The 16,200-nt window shown below is 48.1% G+C and overlaps 1 pseudogene; it reads left to right on the top strand.

Annotated features, from left to right (window-relative positions):
* Positions 1-385: 385 nt before the first annotated feature.
* LOC118714718 lies at positions 386-536 on the top strand (annotated as a pseudogene).
* Positions 537-16,200: the final 15,664 nt, after the last annotated feature.

Raw genomic sequence — 16,200 nt, 5'->3', positions numbered from 1 at the left:
TGGCTGGAGAAGGACGTGAGCAAGCCCATGTTGCTTTGGGGAAGTGGCCACAGCTTCCGGGAGGGCGAGGGCGCCAGGGTGAAAAGAGCAAGGCGGAGCAGCCTGAGTAGGACTGAGGGAGCCAAGGGTGGGGCCCTCCATCGCTCTGCTGGGACAGGAGGCAGGTTCCAAGGCTGGCGGCGGGACCTTGAGGGAGTAGCCACCTGCGGCTGCCGCTGCGTCTGTGGGGTCAGAGGCTGAGAGGGAGGTGGCTGGGCCGGAGTGACTGCTGACTACGGGCTTGTGTGAGCTCGGGGACTCCTGTGGCCGAGGCTCTCACTGCTTCAGGGATTGCTGCCTGCAAAGGGTGTCTCCATATATGACTCGTTTAAAAAACAAGAAATGAGTGCAAATTCGATCACTAACTCTGCATGATGTTGCAGAAGTGAAGGGAACCAGGTTTGCTAAAGTATCAATAATTGTGGTCTTAGAAATGTATTAGCCTTGCCAAAACCGTTTGGCTCAGCGGTGGAGCGTCGGTCTGCGGACCGAAGGGTCCCGGGTTCGATTCCGGTCAAGGGGCATGTACGTTGATTGCGGACACATTCCCGTTGGGGGGTGTGCAGGAGGCGGCTGGTCGGTGTTTCTCTCTCATCGACATTTCTCTATCTCTCTATCTCTCTCCCTTCCTCTCTGTAAAAAATCAATAAAATATTAAAAAAAAAAGAAATGTATAAGCCTCATAAGCTACTGAGGTGGTTCATTCTATCCTAGTACAGTGTAAAAAACAACAACAACAACAAAAAACAAGAAATGGAAAGTTGTATGAGTGAGATTGAATGACAGGGCACAACAATATGGGCAACATATTGTGGCTTGCGTGTGAAGCTCATTGTTGGCATAGAATTTAACTTAGCGGTGGAGTAAGTGCCTTCCGTGTGAAAGGTTACAAATTCTACTTGTAGAATTTCCACTGCCATTGTTGAGGGATGCTAGCACTAAATCAGTGTTTGCAAGTTGGTTAGGTTTCGTTTTATTCAGGTCAATTAAAGTGGCATGAACTATGGAAAAAAAAAGAAAAAGAAGCCGAAACCGGTTTGGCTCAGTGGATAGAGCGTTGGCCTGCAGACTCAAGGGTCCCAGGTTTGATTCTGGTCAGGGTCATGTACCTTAGTTGTGGGCACATCCCCAGTGTGTGTGTGTGTGCAGGAGGCAGCTAATCGATGATTCTATCTCATTGATGTTTCTAATTCTCTATCCCTCTCTCTTTCTCTCTGCAAAAAAATCAATAAAATATATTTAAAAATGTGGTGTTTCTCCTTTTTCCATGTCCCCCACAGAAAAACAACAGGTTTCTCAGGGGAGAAGCTGGGGATTAAGAAATTAGAGAAAGAAAGAGAAAGAGACAAGAGGCAGAAATAGATTCATAAAGCTGGGAGCTAGGTGGGTGCCATCTCTCTGGTCGAGACAGTCCCACACACCACAGACAACACAGCATATTTATTGGCTTCCAAAGGGGAGTATAAGGTTAAAAGGAGTTTGGGGTGTGCCCAGATCCTATTCATCAAAATCTGGATAAACTCCTTATTTTTTGGTACAAGATTTAGCATATCAAGACACGGGTGAGTCAAGGTCCTATTTATTCCTCATTCCAAGCACATGGATTAAGAAATCAGTACTGATAACAGGATTCTGCCGAAACCAGTTTGGCTCAGTGGATAGAGCGTTGGCCTGGGGACTGAAAGGTCCCAGGTTTGATTCCAGTCAAGGGCATATACCTTGGTTGCGGGCACATCCCCGGTGGGGGATGTGCAAGAGGCAGCTGATCGATGTCTCTCATAGATGTTTCTAATTCTCTATCCTTCTCTCTTCCTCTCTGTAAAAAAATCAATAAAATATATTTAAAAAACAAAACAAAACAAAAACACAAAAACAGGATTCTGCCAGTGCCCTCCAGCTCAGCTGATAAGAATTAAAAGAATGTCCATATGCCTTCTCAGTGGCTCTCTACAAAATAAAAAAATAAAAAAAAAAGAACTGAACTTTTCCTCGAGTGAACTGTGAATGCTGTAGGGAATACATATTAAAAAAAAAAAAAAAAAAAAAAAAAAAGGTGTCTGTCTCCAGATGTTGATGCAGGGGGCTCCTCATCTGGAGGGGAGTGCAACGGGCTGCCAGACCAGACAGTGCCACGCCTCTCCCCGCCCCCCAGTCTTCCTCAGGCATGCAGTGTCACCACGCCTCTGACTAGTCAGCCTCCCCACCCGCTCTCTGTCTTCACAGTGCAGCTCAAGGTCAATTCCTCTCCTTGGCTGCAAGATCGGGCACCAGCACTGGCCCAAGGGCCCCCCAGCACTGAAAAGCAGCTGCCTCCCAAGCTGTCCTCTCTTCTCTTGGCCCTGGTGGGGGCCCACTGCCTGGGGCACCTCTTCTTTGCCAACTGCCCTCTGGCCCTGTAGGACTCAGCTCAGCTGCCACACGTTCCAGGAGGTTAGAGGGGAAGGCGAGGGAACCCTCTGACCCTAGCCCGCCCTGGTGCGCAGCCAGGGCAGCTGGGCTTCTGTGGGGCTCAAAGTGCAAGAACCCGTTGTCTCAGGCCAGAGTCTCCCCCAAGTGGGAGCTGGGGGCCACAGTGCTGGCTCCTGGTGTGCGGATCCCCTGCAGCCTGTGTGAGCGGCTGAGCCACAGTGTTCCCAGGGCAGTTGGCTGAGGCCCGCTGCGCACCTGAGCGGAACAAAGGCAACGGGGCGTTTCCAGGCCTCGCGTTCTTGGCGCATCCTCAGGGCTTCGGGGAGGCGTACCTTGCCCCCACCCACGGCCCAGCAGCTGCTGGGGAGGACGCCTCAGGACCCCAGCTCAGGGCCTGTCCCTGCCAGCCCCGTCTAAGCCTCTGCCTGTCTTGCCCGTCCCTGTGTGCATGGCCCTGTGGGGCTGGTTCTGGAGCAGGTGCGGGAGGGGGGGGGGGAGACACTTGCCGGGCCCCCAAGGAGGAGCGTAACCTCCCGTCCTCAGTGTGGGCTGTGTTCCCCAGACAGCCGCCATGGTGGGAAGCTTTTCAAAGGCTGGTGGGGGTGGGGGTGGGGTAAGCCCAGGAGGAGGGTGAGGGGAGGAGGGAGTACTGGAAGGCGGGCTCCCATTGTCCAGGGAGGCCTGAGAACTGGACCCAGTGTCCGTTGCCACCGGTGGCTGCAGGCCCCACCGAGTGGACCAAAGAATCAGGCTGGGTGGCAGGGTGCCCTGCCCTGGGCAGTGGGTTAGCCCCACCAGGACCCAGCGGCTGGAGGGTGAGGGGCCCCGCCTCTGCAGCGGGCTGCCCGCTCTGGGAGCTTTGCAATTAGAATTAGCTGGGAACAAAGGGAAGGCTGCCATCCACCTTGAAGGGCTTTGTGCTTCCCACAGCCAGCGAGGGGAGGATGGCGCCAGGCCGGCCACAAGCCAGGGGGCCGGGAGGGGAGGGACCCTGACCCCCGCCCCTGCGCAGCAACCCTATTCACTGCTGCGCACACACCCCTGCGAGGATTTGTAAATTCCTTTTTATGTTGCAAATAAACTTTTATTTCAGAACGGCTTCAGATCAGATATACAGATAGACGGCCGCGGTAGCAGTGCATTCCCACACTCCCACACCTAGCATTTGACATTGGTCTGGTCATTTGTCACAATCATCAACTTTGTATACTGTGATTAACTCCAGTCTGTAGTCTTATTCAGAGTCCCTTGGCTTTCCTATCAGGTCCGTTTTCTGTCCCGGGATCCCACACTGCATTAGTCATGTCTCCTTACACTCCTCTTGGCTGTGACTGTCCTCTCAGATGGGGGACTGTTTCTCGGGGTTTGTCTGCTGTTTCTGTCCCAAGGAGACAGAATGGCTATTGAGAAGAGGATTGCAGCCCGGGCGGCGTGGCTCAGTGGTTGAGTGTTGACCTATGAATCACGAGGTCACGGTTCAATTCCTGGCTGTGGGCAGGATTCGCCGTGTAGGGCACGCAGGAGGCAGCTGATCAGCGATTCTCTCTCATTATCGATGTTTCCAGCTCTCTCTCCCTCTCCCTGAAATCAATAAAAACAGATTTTTTAAAAAGAGGGAGAAGAGGCCGAAACCGGTTTGGCTCAGTGGATAGAGCGTCAGCCTGCGGACTGAAACGTCCCGGGTTCAATTCTGGTCAAGGGCATGTGCCTTGGTTGCGGGCACATCCTCAGCAGGGGGTGTGCAGGAGGCAGCTGATCGATGATTCTTTCTCATCGATGTTTCTAACTCTCTATCCCTCTCTCTTCCTCTCTGTAAAAAATCAATAAAATATATTAAAAAAGAGCCGAAACCAGTTTGGCTCAGTGGTAGGGCGTTGGTCTGCGGACTGAAAGGTCCCAGGTTCGATTCCGGTCAGGGGCATGCACATTGGTTGCGGGCACATCCCACGTAGGGGGTGTGCAAGAGGCAGCTGGTCGATGATTCTCTCTCATCGACGTTTCTCTCTATCTCTCTCCCTTCCTCTCTGTAAAAAAATCAATAAAATATATTTAAAAGAGAGAGAGAGGAGGACTTCGGAGGTGAAGCACCCTTCCCATCACATCCTAGCAAAGTTCCATGCTTGGATTGTGTCCTTTTTGGACCAAAGTGTACTTTGCAGCAAAGTGTACTTGAGGACAGAAGGCTATGCTCCCCTATGGGGGTTGGGGAAGTATCTACATAAATTGTTCGGAATTGCCCAGTTGATGTGGCTCAGAGGTTGAGCATCAAACTATGAACCTCCCTCCTTCTCTCTTCCTCTCTGAAATCAATAGAAACATATTTAAACAATTATTTGGAGGTGACTAGCATGCTCAGTGGTTGAGCACAGACCTAAGAACCAGGAGGTCACGGTTTGATTCCTGGTCAGGGCACATGCCCAGGTTGCGGGCTCAATCCCCAGTGGGGGGGATGCAGGAGGCAGCCAATCAATGATTCTCTCTCATCATTGATGTTTCTATCTCTCCCTCTCTTAAAAAAAAAAAAATATATATATATATATATTTATATATATATATATATATATATATATATATATATATATATATATATATATATTGAGTATATATTTTAAATTCTTTGGAGCCCTAACTGGTTTGGTTCAGTGGATAGACTGTCAGCCAGTGGACTGAAGGGTTCCAGGTTCAATTCTAGTCAAGGGCATGTACCTTGGTTGCAGGCACATCCCCAGTAGGGGGTGTGCAGGAGGCAGCTGATTGATGATTCTCTCTCATCGATGTTTCTAACTCTCCATCCCTCTCCTTTCCTCTCTGTGAAAAATCAATAAAATATATATTTTTAAAATGTGTCTTTAAAAAAAAAATAATTCTTTGAAATTATCTGCACAGAGCGTGTCTCTTACCCCCTATTTATTTACTATTTAGTAATTTATAACTGGATATTTATTTTATACTTTTGGCTATAACCCAATACTACTCAATTTGTTGCTCAAATTGTTCCCACTTTAGGCAATGGGAGCTTTCAGTTGGTTCTTGTGTCCCTTTGTCATACCTCCATCACTGTGTGTGTGTGTGTGTGTGTGTGTGTGTGTGTGTGTGAGAGAGAGAGAGAGAGAGAGAGAGAGAGAGAGAGAAAGGGAATACTTCTTTACGCCACTACAGGGTTGTCCAGGCTCATCGTGACTATTTTCTGTCCCAGCTGCAGAATCAGCCATTTTCCCAAGGAGCCCTTTACTAGTGTCCTGGTGCACGGATTCCTGCACATTGAAAAGAACTTAATTAGAAGAAATATTTTAATATCACTATTTGCACTTTCTCTATAATAGAAGTGTGAACCAAATTCACAATCAACAATGACAGACCAAAACACACGTGTGTGATTGGCGCAAGTGAGAGCTTTTTATGTATCGCACATGCATAAGTCAATGTAGCCTTTTATAGATATAGAACAAACTTGCTTAATTAGACCTGCTTTCTGATGTAGCTAAACTTTTTCCAGCCCAGTGAAGCACCCCAACTTCTCTTTCAGGTAATTGTCAGCAACACAGCAGTAAATATCAACACAAAGCAGATTGTTATTATAGATCACGCAGGGAGAACAAAGAGTAAAATATTTAACTGCAGCAGTGTTTGACTATATTCTGCACAGTGAGAAAACCTGAAGTCATTTTTAAGGTCCACCATTTCTTACTTCTTTTCAGTCGGGCCAAGTTTCTAAGCTTTCTAAATCTCTGTTTTCCGGCTAATGAAAAGAAAATAGGATTCCACCTAGTCTCCTATTTAACTACTCTAGGACTTCTGTGAGGATCAAATGAGATGAGGTACAGGAAAGCACTTCACAGATATTTGATTAAAGTGTAGAGTGTTTCCACCTGGTGTTTCTGGGATGAAGAAACTGCAGGGAGGCTAGTGGTTGCTAAGGAGAGGAAGCCAGGTGTTGCTACATGACATCATTGCCTGGACAGAGGGAAGAATACTTAGCATAATATATACACACTAGAGGCCCATTGCAGGATATTCATGCAAGAATAGGCCTTCCTTCCCCTGGCTTCACTCCAAGCCGCCCAGGAACCAGCACGTCTCTGTTCCCTGGCCTCCTTGGGAGCTGGTATGTCCCTCTTTCCCCACCACCTGGGAGCAGGGAGCCAGGAAGTCCTCGCTTCTGTCCCAAGCACCACTCCAGTAGCTCCCTCCACAGCCCGCTTCCCCACATACCAGGCGTCAGGCCCCTCCCAGCCTCTCTGCTCTGCATATGCAAATTAACCTACATTTTTGTTTGGTTAATTTGTATACTCGATCTGATTGGCTGTGGGCGTGGCAGAGTGATGGTTAATTTTGCATGTTTCTCTTTTATTAGGTAAGACACACACACACACACACACACACACACACACACACGCACACACTAGAGGCCTGGTGCACGAAATTCTCCCTCTGCAGGCAACAGGCTGGGGTGCAATGGCTTGGGTGGCCTGGGCCTCCCTATTTCTTTGCTGGGGGGCAGGGCCAACCCTGTGAGGGGCCTTCTGCCTACCTGATCACCCATAGCCACTCTGCATGCCTGCCTGATTGCCCCTATCTGCTTGCCTGGTGGCGGGGCCAGCACTGACTTCTGGTGGGTCAGCCTTCAGCCATTACTGGTTGTTATGAACCAGGGTTTTTATATATTAGGATATGGTGCTGGAAACCAATGTGTGGGCTTTAGTGTGCTCATTGCTTCTGGAGTATCATTACTGTAGGCCCTCTCAGCCAACAGTACAAGGAAATATATGTGTAAACTGACCTATGCACATACACATATCTATAAACACACACACACACACACACACACACACACACACACACACACACACACTGAGTGGTCAGATTATTTTGATCTCTGAACGCATAATAACCTGGTCTCTCTTTCTCTCTCTCTCATGAATTTGTGTATGGGTGGAGTCCAAGGGACATACTGACCAATGTTTGGTTGATTTGCATATTACCCTTTTATTATATTATACAGGATAGTATTCCATTGGCCAGTTGGCTGGCCTGCCTGCTGGTCAAACTCCTGGTCCAGGGAACAATTTGCATATTAGCCTTTTATTATATAGGAATTACACTGAGTGGCCAGATTATTATGCGTTCAGAGATCATAATAATCTGGCCACTCAATGTGTGTGTGTGTGTGTGTGTGTGTGTGTGTGTGTGTGTGTCTATATACACATAATATGGAGATACAGATTCATAGACCTAAAAACATACACATATCACATAGATACAGATGCATATGTCTATAAACCTATATATACATAATATGTAGATACATCTGTATCTATACTAAGGTAAATATAAGTTCATGCTGATGTCTCCAACTCTGATCCTTCACCACATGGATCACTCTAGTACCTGCCCTCGCTTGTCTGTCTCTTCCCACCTCAACAGTGAAAACCCTGGCTCCCACCATCTGCCTTCATCAGCAAGTCCCAGCGCACCTGCAGGGCGGGTTCAGCCTCGTCAACACTTGCCCCCTCCGGGATCAACCTTGTCAACTGGAGTGCAGTGAGCACTGCGGGCCCTTTTGCCTCAGGTCTGACAGGCTCCACTCATTTCCACCGGGACTTAATCAGCCCCCTTCCCTGACCCCCTTCAGGGAGACGCATTTGTGCATTTGTCACACACACATAGATTCTTTGGTCACGGTCTACATTCCTTCCCGAATCCCCAACCTCTGAAAAATTATTTTCAAGCTGGCACATGTTAGATTTGCTCTTTCTGCTGTACTTTTCTCTGGGTTTGACATATGCAGAGAGTCAGGAAATCAGCATTAAGGCATCATACAGAATAGTTTCATGGCCCGAATCACCTTGGGCTTCCCTTAGTCAGACGCCACCTCTGCAAACCCCTGGAAACCACTGATCTGTTTCTGTCTCTATAGATTTGCTTTTTCAGAAATGTCATATACATGGAATCATATAGTCTGTAGCCTTTTTTAGACTGGCTTTTTTCACTTAGCAATATATAGTCAGTATTCATTCTTTTCTCTTCATGGTTTTAAAGCTCTTTCCTCTTTATAGCTGAACTAGAGACCCAGTGCATGGCATTGGTGCACTCCCGGGAGTGGGGTCCTTTTTGCAGTTCGGGAGCCCTTTGGGGGGTATCTGACTAATGGCTTAGGCACCTGCACTCCCCAGCCGTCAGTCCTGCTTGTGGTTGTGCAGTGCTCCCCCTGTGGGAGAACACTAATTGCCAGGGTCAGCTCCTACATTGAGCGTCTGCCCCCTGGTGGTGAGAGCATGTCATAGCGACTGGTCATTCCACTGTTTGGTTGATTTGCATATTACCCTTTTATTATATAGGATAGTATTCCATTGGTCAGGCAGGCATAGGTTTTTAATTTATTTTATTATTATTATTATTATTATTATTATTAAATATATTTATTTATTGATTTCAGAGAGGAAGGGAGAGGGAGAGAGAGATAGAAACATCAGTGATGAGACAGAATCATTGATTGGCTGCCTCCTGCATGCCCCACACTGGGGGTTGACCCCCCAACCTGGACATGTGTCCTTGGTCAGAATCAAACCCAGGACCTTTCATTCTGAAAGTTGATGCTCTATCCACTGAGCAAACCGGCTAGGGCTTCCATTGATTTTTAGGGAGAGTAGAAGAAAGAGGGAAAGACAGAAGAAATATCAACGTGAAAGAAACACATTAATTGGTTGCCTCCTGCACGAGCCCTGACTAGGGGCTGGACTAGGGCAAAACCTGCAACCAAGGTACATGCCCTTGACCAGAATTGAACCTGGGACAACAATCTATCCACTGAGCCAAACTGGCTAGGCCCACCCCCTCACAGGTGTTTAATTAACTGTTGAAATGTTGTAGATATAAACTTCAAGGTGTGTGTGTGTGTGTGTGTGTGTGTGTGTGTGCGCGCGCGTGCGCGCGCGCGTTGGGTGGTGGTAGATAAAGAGCTTTTTGAAAATCCTTTCAGGGCACCCCTTACAGAAAAATGAACTCAAAGTGGCCCATAGACATCAACGTAAAATGCTAAACTTCTAGAAGATAACACAGAAGAAAACCTCTTTACCTTGGCTTAGTGATGAGTTTTTAAATGCAACAGAAAGCCCAGCCCATGTGGCTCAGTGGTTGAGCATCGACCAATGAACCAGGAGATCATGGTTCGATTCCCCATTCAGGCCACATGCCCAGGTGGTGGGCTCGATTCCCAGAGTGGGGCGTGCAGGAGGCAGCCAATCAATGATTCTCTGTCATCATTGATGTTTCTGTCTCTCTCTCCCTCTCCCTTGCTCTCTCTGAAATCAATAAAAAATGTATTTTAAAAAAACACAACAGGAAAAGCATGGTCCATGAAACATAAAATGACAAACTGGACTGTATCAAAACTAAATGTTGGCTCTGCCAACAACACCGTTGAGAGAAGGAAAAGACAAGCCACAGCCTGGGGGAAAGTCTCTGCAAAATGCATACGTGATAGAGGACTGGTATTCAAAACGCACAGGGAACTCTTCAAACCCAGCAATAAAAAAGCAAACGACTCAAAGATGAGCCAACGGTCTGAACAGTCACCGAAGAAGAATCCCAAAGGGCAGAGAGGCCCGTGGAAAGGTGCTCCACGCCACCAGTCACCAGGGAGCTGCCTCACAGCGAGGCGCCACCGGAGTGACTCAATTGGAGGAGCGTCGTCCCTGCACCCAGAGGTCGCTGTTGGATTCCAGGTCGGGGCACAGGGATGTGGCGCAACTGGAACCTCCTGCATTGCTGCTGGGAAGGCGGCCACTTTGGAAGGCCGTGTGGAGGTTTCTCACAAAGCTAAGCATGTTCTTACGCGGCCCAGCAGTGGTGCTGCCTGCTCTTTCCCCAAAGGGGTTGAGCATTTCTGTCCACGCAAAAACCACAGCCAGATGTTTGCCACAGCTCTATTCAGAATCAGCAAGATGGGCAAGCAACCTAGATGTCTGTCCTTCAGTAGCTGAAGGGTTGAATGAACCATGATACATCCAGACAATGGAATACTATCTATATAACAATAAAAGGGTAATATGTTAATTAGATGGGGCGTCTTCCGGATATCCTTTCTTTCTTTCTTTTTTTAATATATTTAAAAAATATATATTTTATTGATTTTTCACAGAGGGGAAGAGAGAGGGATAGAGAGTTAGAAACACCGATGAGAGAGAATCATCGATCAGCTGCCTCTTGCATACCCCACACTGGGGATGTGCTCACAACCAAGGTACATGCTCTTGACCGGAATGGAACATGGGACCTTTCAGTCCGCAGGCTGACGCTTTATCCACTGAGCCAAACCGGTTTCAGCTCCGGATATCCTTTCTGACAAAGCCAGATCCCGGGTGCCTGCCAGGGGCTGGAGGAGGGAAGCAGCCCAGGTCCCGGATGCCTGCAGGTGGCCAGAGGAGGGAAGCCCGGGTTCCAGGTGCTGGAGGGAAGTCAGTGCCGGAAGCTGGGGGAAGGAAGGCCTACTCTTGCACAAATTTTTGTGCACTGGGTCTCTAGTTCAGCTATAAAGAGGAAAGAGCTTTAAAACCATGAAAAGAAAAGAATGAATACTGACTATATATTGCTAAGAGAAAAAAGCCAGACTAAAAAAGGCTACAGACTGTATGATTCCATGTATATGACATTTCAGAAAAAGCAAATCTATAGAGACAGAAACAGATCAGTGGTTTCCAGGGGTTTGCAGAGGTGGCGTCTGACTAAGGGAAGCCCAGGTGATTCGGGCCATGAAACTACTCTGTATGATGCCTTAATGCCGATTTCCTGACTCTCTGCATATGTCAAACCCAGAGAAGAGTACAGCAGAAAGAGCAAATCTAACATGTGCCAGCTTGAAAATAATTTTTCAGAGGTTGGGGATTCGGGAAGGAATGTAGACCGTGACCAAAGAATCTGTGTGTGTGTGACAAATGCACAAATGCGTCTCCCTGAAGGGGGTCGGGGAAGGGGGCTGATTAAGTCCCGGTGGAAATGAGTGGAGCCTGTCAGACCTGAGGCAAAAGGGCCCGCAGTGCTCACTGCACTCCGGTTGACAAGGTTGATTCCGGAGGGGGCAAGTGTTGACGAGGCTGAACCCGCCCTGCAGGTGCGCTGGGACTTGCCGATGAAGGCAGATGGTGGGAGCCAGGGTTTTCACTGTTGAGGTGGGAAGAGACAGACAAGCGAGGGCAGGTACTAGAGTGATCCATGTGGTGATGGATCAGAGTTGGAGACATCAGCATGAACTTAATAGAGGCCCAGTGCATGAATTCATGCAGCAGTGGGGTCCCTCAGCCCAGCTCTCTAACATCCCCTGAGGGGTCCTGGGTTGTGAGAGGGCATTGGCCAGGCCATGGGGCCCCACCAGTATACAATCTGGGCTGGGGTGGGTGGTGGGTGGGGGTCATGGGAGATTGGCTAGTGGGGGAGGGACCACCAGAGGGCTCCAGGGCATGTCCAGCCTGTCTCACTCAGTCCTGATTGGCCAGACCCCAGCAGCAAGCTAACCTACTGATTAGAGCGTCTGCCCCCTGGTGGTCAGTGCACATCATAGCAAACGGTTGAGTGGCCTTAGCATATCATTAGGATATTATGCTTTGATTGGTTGAACGGACCACTGGACCACTGGACACTTAACATATTAGGCTTTTATTATATAGGATGTTTACCTTAGTATAGACACATATGCACTTGTATCTACATATTATGTATATATATAGGTTTATAGATATATGCATCTGTATCTCTACAATATGTATATACTAGAGGCCAGTGCACAACAGTCGTGCACTGGAGGTGGGGGGGTCCCTCAGCTTGGCCCATGCCCTTTTGCCGTCTGGGAGCCCTCTGGGCATGGGCCTAAGCCGGCAGTTGGACATCCTTAGTGCTGCCTCGGAGGCAGGAGAGGCTCCTGCCACTGCCACTGCGTTTGCCAGCAGTGAGCCCAGCTTGTGGCTGAGTGGAGCTCCTCCTGTGGGAATGCACTGACCACCTGGGGATAGCTCCTGCATCGAGTGTCTGCCCCCTGGTGGTCAGTGCATGTCATAGTGACTGGTCATTCCACTTTTTGGTTGATTTGCATATTACCCTTTTATTATACAGGACATGTTTATAGATATATGCACCTATATCTATATATTATGTATATGCCAGAGGCCTGGTATGCAAAATTCGTGCACAGGTAGGGTCCCTAGGTCTGGCCAGCGATCAGGGCCCATCAGGTTCCTCACTTCTCTGCCTCCCCTCTTTCTCCTTCCCTCACCACATGAGTACCGCCACTTCATGGTTCTCCTGTCCCCCCACCTCCTCCTTCCCTTGCCACCCATGTGCTGCTACAACGTGGCTTCCCCTACCCCCTCACCTCCTCCTTCCTCTGCTCCTTCAGCGCCCTGCCACCACTGCTGGTCTCCTGCCATGTTCTGCACTGCCCCCAGCTGGTCAGCACCAGTCATAGTGAGTGACCAAACTCCTGGTCTCATGGTCGAACTCCCAAGGGTACACTTTGCATATTAGCTTTTTATATATACACTGAGTGGCCAGATTATTATGACCTCTGAACGCATAACAATTTGGCCACTTTGTATATCCTATATAATAAAAGGCTAATATGCAAATTGTCCCTTCGACCAGGCGTTCGACCAGCAGGGAGGCCGACCAACCACCCATGTCCCCTCTCCCTGGCCAGGCTGGCTGGACCCCACCCATGCACGAATTCATGTACCGGGCCTCTAATATATATATGAGTGGCCAGATTATTATGCATTTAGAGATCATAATAATCTGGCCACTCAGTGTAAATATATAGATATGTTTATAGATATGTGTCTGTGCATAGGTCAGTTTACACATATATTTCCTTGTACTATCAGCTGAGAGGGCCTACAGCAATGATACTCCAGTAGCAATGAGCACACTGGAGCCCACACCTGGGTTTCCAGCACCATTATCCAATAAAGAGTTCCTTGGAAAAATGGCTGAATCTATGGCTCGGGCAGAAAATAGACACCATGAGCTTGGAACAGCCTGTCGTGCCAGAAAGTAAAGAAGTACTCCTCTCTCTCTCTCTCTCTGTCTCTCTCTCTCTCTCTCTGATGGGGGCATGAGAAAGGAACAGAAGAACCAGCTGAAAGCTCCCATTGCCTAATGCGGGAACAATTTGAGCAACAAAATAAATAGAGTAGTATTGGATTGTAACCAAAAATATAAAATAAATATCCAGTTATAAATAAATGATTAAATAATAAATGAATAAGGGAAAAGAGACACGCTCCGTGGAGATAATTCCAAATAGTTTATTTAACCCTTCAGCTACTGAAGGACAGACATCTAGGTTGCTTGCCCATCTTGCTGATTCTGAATAGAGCTGTGGCAAACATCTGGCTGTGGTTTTTGCGTGGACAGAAATGCTCAACCCCTTTGGGGAAAGAGCAGGCAGCACCACTGCTGGGCCGCGCAAGAACATGCTTAGCTTTGTGAGAAACCTCCACACTGCCTTCCAAACTGGCCGCCTTCCCAGCAGCAATGCAGGAGGTTCCAGCTGCGCCACATCCCTGTGCCCCGACCTGGAATCCAACAGCGACCTCTGGGTGCAGGGACGACGCTCCTCCAATTGAGTCACTCCGGTGGCGCCTCGCTGTGAGGCAGCTCCCTGGTGACTGGTGGCGTGGAGCACCTTTCCACGGGCCTCTCTGCCCTTTGGGATTCTTCTTCGGTGACTGTTCAGACCGTTGGCTCATCTTTGAGTCGTTTGCTTTTTTATTGCTGGGTTTGAAGAGTTCCCTGTGCGTTTTGAATACCAGTCCTCTATCACGTATGCATTTTGCAGAGACTTTCCCCCAGGCTGTGGCTTGTCTTTTCCTTGTCTCAACGGTGTTGTTGGCAGAGCCAACATTTAGTTTTGATACAGTCCAGTTTGTCATTTTATGTTTCATGGACCATGCTTTTCCTGTTGTGTTTTTTTAAAATACATTTTTTATTGATTTCAGAGAGAGCAAGGGAGAGGGAGAGAGAGACAGAAACATCAATGATGACAGAGAATCATTGATTGGCTGCCTCCTGCACGCCCCACACTGGGGATCGAGCCCACCACCTGGGCATGTGGCCTGAATGGGGAATCGAACCGTAATCTCCTGGTTCATGGGTTGTTTTCAAAAAGCTCTTTATCTACCACCACCCAGAGCACGCGCTCGCGCATACGCACGCGCGTACACACACACACACACACACACACACACACACACACACACCTTTTTAAAATATATATATTTTATTGATTTTTTACAGAGAGGAAGAGAGAGGGATAGAGTTAGAAACATCAATGAGAGAGAAACATCTATCAGCTGCTTCCTGCACACCCCCTACTGGGGATGTGCCCGCAACAAAGGTACATGCCCTTGACTGGAATCGAACCTGGGACCTTTCAGTCTGCAGGGTGACGCTCTATCCACTGAGCCAAATCGGCCAGGGGTGCACACACACATCTTGAAGTTCACATCTACAATATTTCAACAGATATTTAAACAGCTGTGGGGGGCCCTAGTGGGTTTGGCTCAGTGGACGGAGTGTCGCCCTGCAGACCAAAGCATTTTGAGTTCAGTCCTGGTCAAGGGCATCTATCTCAGTTGTGGGCTCTGCCCTCACCCAGGCCCTGGTCAGGGCACATGAGGAAGTAACCAATCAATGTGTTTCTTTCACATTATATTTTTCTCTGTCTTTCCCTCTCTCTTCTACTCTCTCTAAAAATCAATGGGCCGAAACTGGTTTGGCTCATGGATAGAGAGTCGGCCTACGGACTGAAAGGTCTTGGGTTCGATTCCGGTCAAGGGCATGTACCTTGGTTGCGGGCACATCCCCAGTAGGAGGTGTGCAAGAGGCAGCTGATCGATGTTTCTAACTCTCTATCCCTCTCTCTTCCTCTCTGTAAAAAAATCAATAAAATATATTTTAGCCGAAACCGGTTTGGCTCAATGGATAGAGCGATGGCTTGGGGACTGAAGGGACCCGGGTTCGATTCCGGTCAAGGGCATGTACCTTGGTTGTGGGCACATCCCCAGTAGGGGGTGTGCAAGAGGCAGCTGATCAATGACTCTCTCTCATCAATGTTTCTAACTCTCATCTCTCTCCCTTCCTCTCTGTAAAAAATCAATAAAATATATTTTAAAAAATCAATAAAATATATTTTAAAAAATAAAAAATAAAAGTCAATGGAAAAATATCCTTGTGGGGTGTAATTTCTGGTGTATTGCAAATACTGACTTAAAACAAAAATTTCGGAATCACTTTTTATAGGAGCCCAATGACATCAAAACCACTTGTAAACTGGTACTGTGTCCAAATCTGCCGGCTGGCTCTTCTCTCCCAGGCTCCCTTTGGGAGGTCCCTTTAATTCCTGCCTCCTCTTTTCATCTGCAGCCCCTCAGAGAGGTCTCCACGTGCCATCTCTCTCCCTGCGGCAGTCTTCTGTTATTTCTCCATCACTTCTCTGAAACACACATGTATATGTATATATTATATTTCTTCTTATAACCCATGACCATGGGGCTCTGATATAGATTATCGATTTCAGAAAGGAAGGGAGATCAAGAGAGGGAGAGAGGGAGAGAGGGAGAGAGAGAGAGAGAAAGAGAGAGAAGGAGAGAGAGAGAGAGAGGAGAAAGAGAGAGACATCAATGATGAAAATCACTGATCCGTGCCTCCTGGAGATCTGGCTACAACTTGGGCACATGGCCTGCCTGGGAATGGAACCTTGAC

This window comes from Pipistrellus kuhlii, unplaced genomic scaffold (assembly GCF_014108245.1).
Source record: "Pipistrellus kuhlii isolate mPipKuh1 unplaced genomic scaffold, mPipKuh1.p scaffold_m20_p_100, whole genome shotgun sequence".
In the NCBI taxonomy this organism is placed as follows: domain Eukaryota; kingdom Metazoa; phylum Chordata; class Mammalia; order Chiroptera; family Vespertilionidae; genus Pipistrellus; species Pipistrellus kuhlii.
Note: the sequence above shows the minus strand (reverse complement) of the source record. Positions and strands in the feature narration are given on the sequence as shown.